Consider the following 5,000-nt stretch of genomic DNA (forward strand, 5'->3'; position numbering starts at 1 on the left):
GGAGAGGGGGAGAGAGAGGGAGAGAAAAAGGGAGAGGGGGAGAGAGAGGGAAAGAAAAACGGAGAGGGAGAAGGAGAGAGAGGGATAGAGAGAGAGATAGAGAGAGAGATAGAGAGATAGAGAGAGTGATAGAGAGAGAGAGAGAGGGATAGAGAGAGAGAGAGAGGGATAGAGAGAGAGGGATAGAGAGAGAGGGATAGAGAGAGAGGGATAGAGAGAGAGAGAGAGAGATAGAGAGAGATAGAGAGAGAGAGAGAGAGAGAGAGAGAGAGGGAGAGAGAGAGAGAGAGAGAGAGAGAGAGAGAGAGAGCGAGAGCGAGAGCGAGAGCGAGAGCGAGAGCGAGAGCGAGAGCGAGAGCGAGAGCGAGAGAGAGAGAGAGAGAGAGAGAGAGAGAGAGCGAGAGAGCGAGAGAGAGAGAGCGAGAGGGAGAGATAGAAAGAGAGGGATAGATAGAGGGAGAGGGAGAGGGAGAGAGATCTGAATAGACGCAAACAAGTACAAAAAAGAAACAGTAAGAACGAAAGAGATAAACAAAAATCCGGGACCGAGAGATAAGGCGAGCGAGCGGAGGACGAGGGCGGGGGCGCGGGGAGGCCAGGTGTGAGCGCCATGGTTTATACCGGAACGACGTCGTGCGACCATCACCACCTGATTTCTTGCCGCAATAAGAAAACCATAAAAGGCGAGTGCAAGGCAAACCCAATAATGCAGCGGCAAATGTGCGCGAAATTCGATAACAGTATTTTCCAAGAGCTCGAACGCCGAACAAAGGGGGCGCCGTGTTCAACCATGATTTTAAGACTATGGCAGCCGGGTATATTCGCATATTCGGCGGGGAATTTATATACGGTGAGAAATAAGCGCCTTTTTAGGGGAGGCGGGCGGCGGGGGGGACCTGCTGCTCCTCGGGGAGGGGCCGGGGAGGGGAGACAGGTGAGAGGGGAAAGGGTGGCGCGGCAACAGGTGTTTCGGAATTTCCTTCGATAAATTCTAACTTTAAGCCGAGGGTGATTCTGTAGCAAAATAGGATGAACCCCCGAGGCCATTTGGGCTTTTTAACCGAGTGGAAATTGTGCTGCTCAAATTCGATGGCGAGGGAGCCGAGGGGAAAGGTGTCGCTGCCACGCTGCCTCGGCTTGGGCGGGCGTGTGTGTGTGTGTGCGTGTGTGTGTGCGTGTGTGTGTGTGTGTGTGTGTGTGTGTGTGTGTGTGTGTGTGTGTGTGTGTGTGTGTGTGTGTGTGTGTGTGTGTGTGCCGTGTATGTTATATGTGTATTTACGTGCCTGAGTGTGTATATGAACTTCTGTGAAAGTATTAATGTTTCTTTCCACCGAGGCTGTACATCCTATTAGTGGTAATAAATGGAAGCAGTATATCCATACACGTGTTTAGTACCTGTTGTAAATGATGTGAGGAGATGAGCGTGTTTTCTGTCGGAGTTGATGACAAATGTGCCTCATATATTGGCGTGACATCGTTGTGGTGTCATGGGTGCTGAAAGAGAGACGGCTCGCTGTGGTGATGAGAGCTGTTGGCAGGGATGTTGGCAATGGTGGAAAAAGGTTTGAATGGAGGGGAGAAGAGAGTGTAAAATCAGAGTGCAAAAATGTGTTGACGTTGGTGAGAGAGAAGAGGAAGAGAAATAGAGAGAGAGAGAAGGAGAGAAGGGAAGGAAAAGAGAGCCATACCGACAGACAGAGAGACAGGGAGAAGAGGGGAAGAAAAATAGAGACATACCGACTAACAGAGAGACAGAGGGAGAAGAGGGGAAGGAAAAGAGAGACATACTGACAAACGGGCAGACAAAGAGCGAAAGTGGGAGACAAAAGCGGCGAGCTTTGCTAGGCCTTCCGCCGAGGCGTTCCGCGGCGCGTACGCACGTCGGGATGATGAATGCGACGAAGCGAGCCGGAGGAGGACGATGTAAACAGGAGGACGCAGATGATGGATGATGCTGCGATCTGTCACCTTCATGCTTGCCCCGCCTCCGCCTATTACTCCGTCACTCCGCCCCACCCCCATCCCTCGACGGCAAAATGCTCTCCCTTATTCCTCATCTTCTCCACAAACTCCACTGTTACTCTATCGTTAAGTTACTCCCTTGTTGCTCTTCTGCTCCTTGTGCCATCTTTTTTTCTACTCCGTTCTTCCTCTTTTTTATCCAACTAGGCCTCCCTCCGCTTGCCTTCCCCTCTTTTTATCACTGCGTCATCATTCCCCTTATTCGCTAAGACAGGTCTTCTGCTCCGTCGGTTCTTCATTATTCAAGTGGTTCATTACATATGCTGTCGCTCCCTCCTACATCTTCATCACTTCCTCGCCGCCTTTCGTATAATCACTGAATTATTTGATCTCTCCATCCCGCCCCCTTTTTTTTCTGGAATCCCCCTCTACTTTTTTTTTTTTTTTTTTTTTTTTTTATCCGATATGCTACTTGGTTGAGATGTCTGTTTGTCTGTATGTCTGTCAACGGCTATCTCGCTTTCTGTTTCCTCGTCATTATAACATTCATGTCGTTTTTTATGCCAACCTTCTTTTCACCCCCCCCCCCTCTCTCTCTCTCACAAAAAATCAAATCTGAATAATCAGGTGTTTATTGGGCTGAGGTGGGGGAGAAGGGGGGGGGGGAGACGGGCAGGGGAGAGGAGAGATAGGGATATAGGTAGGAGAAGGGATAAGAGTGGGGAAGAGGGGAGGAGGGAGGAATACAGAGATAAGAAAGGGGAAGAGGGGGGAGAGGAATGGGGAATACAGGCGATGGGGACGAGGATAGGAGTAATGGGGGTGAGTAGAAAGGCGAGTTGTCGTCTCCCTTTCAGCTTTCATAATCTAACTTTGTTTCTTTCTCTCTTTCCGTCCTCAGGTGAGACAACAGTGTTTGTGGAGGGAGGCTGCCAAGGAGACGCGAGAGGTGAGTCTGGCCATGTCCGTGATGCTCTCAAGATGCCGAATTTTTGTTTAATTCTTTCTTCTTTCGTATCTTCCCTTGCGTTCATTTTTTATTCTTAGGTCTTATTTTCACTTATCTTTGCCTTTTTTTGTTTCTTAAAAAGGTAAGCAGATTGCATATTGAAGGACGGAATATAGCAGAAACTGCTGATAATGATGATGAAGATAACGATAATAATAATGGTGAGGGTATAGCAGTGATGATAATGATATTGTTAATGATAATAGCATAAATGATGGTAGTAATATAATATCGACAATGATAATGATGATAATGATAATAATTAATGATAATGATGTCGGTGATAGTCATGATAATAGTTAATGATAATAGTTATGATAACGATAATGATACCATTAATAACGAAAATGGTAATTATGAAGATGATAGTGAGTGTGACAATGATGACGATGATAATAATAATGATAATGGTAATAATAATAAATGATAAATAAAGCAATAGGGATAATGAGGTGATGAGACAAAATAAAATAGAAATCAACAACAGTTTCTATACTATAAACAAATACAAAGACCAAAGATGCGAAAAACTCGGCTTCCGCCAGCCCCATTGAAGGCATCGGGCCGGGGGTCCGATCTGTCGTAGTGGGAGTCGCCGGCCTTTCCTCTCGCGCTGGGAACCTTTCCTCCGACGTTTGCAGGCGGGCTCAGATTTAAGGGGCTCACTTGGGCGTATGTTGCATCGGGAGGCTCGCTCTTTCTCTCTATCTCTATCTCTATCTCTATCTCTATCACTATCACTATCACTATCTCTATCTCTATCTCTATCTCTATCTCTGTCTCTATCTCTATCTCTATCTCTATCTCTATCTCTATCTCTCTCTCTCTCTCTCTGAGGGAGGAGGGGGGGGGGGTGGATGCGTGTCTACCTGTTTCACAGGCGGATGAGGGAGGAATGGGTACGGTGCCTGTAGCTGAGGGGAGGGGTGGGAGGGAGGGAGGGAGGGAGGGAGGGAGGGATGTAGGTTGCAGAAACATATGTGTGCTCGCAACCGCTCATAACTGTACAACAATAGCAGCACTCCAGCGTGGGAATTTTTTCCTTACCCCGTCTCTGCCTCCTTACCTCCTTCCCTCCCTGCTTCTCTCTCTATCTCTGTCTGTCTCTCTCTCTCCCTCTCTCTTTCTCTATCTCTCTCTCTCTCTCTCTCTCTCTCTCTCTCTCTCTCTCTCTCTCTCTCTCTCTCTCTCTCTCTCTCTCTCTCTCTCTCTCTCTCTCTCTCTCTCTCTCTCTCACTCTCACTCACTCTCCCTCTCCCTCTCCCTCTCCCTCTCCCTCTCTCCCTCCCTCTCTCTTGCCCTCCTCTCTCTCCCTTCCTCCCTCTCTCTTACCCTCCTCTCTCTCCCTTCCTCCCTCTCTCTTACCCTCCTCTCTCTCCCTCTCTCCCTTCCTCCCTCCCTCCCTTCTCTCTCCCCCCATCCCCACTCCCTTCCTCCTCATTATCTTCCTCCCTCCCTCCCTCCTTCCCTCCCTCCCTCTTTTTTTCTCTCGTATCAGCCGTTCCTTGGCTTGATTATTGCCTTCCTTTTGCTTATCCCAAGGCTAAGGCTGTCTAAAGCTGCAGTATCGGGAGATTGGCTTCTCCCCATGACGTCTCGGAATGGGTGCTGGCTACATGCAGGAAAATCTTAGTTACGACGAAGGGTAGGATGGAGCGATAAAGAAGGGGGATGGAGATCGAGTAATTATTTAGGAACTGGGGGGTGGGGGGGGGGTAAAGATGAGATAGATAGATAGGAGTGGGAGGCGGAAGGAGGAGGAGGAGGAGGGAGGACGATAGAGGGAGAGACAGACACAGACAGACACAGGCAGACAGACAGACAGACACAGACAGACAGACAGACAGATAGACAGACAGACAGACAGACAGACAGACAGACAAACAAAGAGATAGAGAGACAAATTAGAGGAAAAGAGGAGATCGGCGTTCAGTTTGTTATGACGGGCGTGCGACGGGCATGATCTTGCTGTCTTGTGTACATCGGGCGGGGCAGCTGGTGTCCCTTGGCCTAAACACGCGCCTCTTCG

This window comes from Penaeus chinensis, chromosome 9 (assembly GCF_019202785.1).
Source record: "Penaeus chinensis breed Huanghai No. 1 chromosome 9, ASM1920278v2, whole genome shotgun sequence".
Lineage (NCBI taxonomy): Eukaryota > Metazoa > Arthropoda > Malacostraca > Decapoda > Penaeidae > Penaeus > Penaeus chinensis.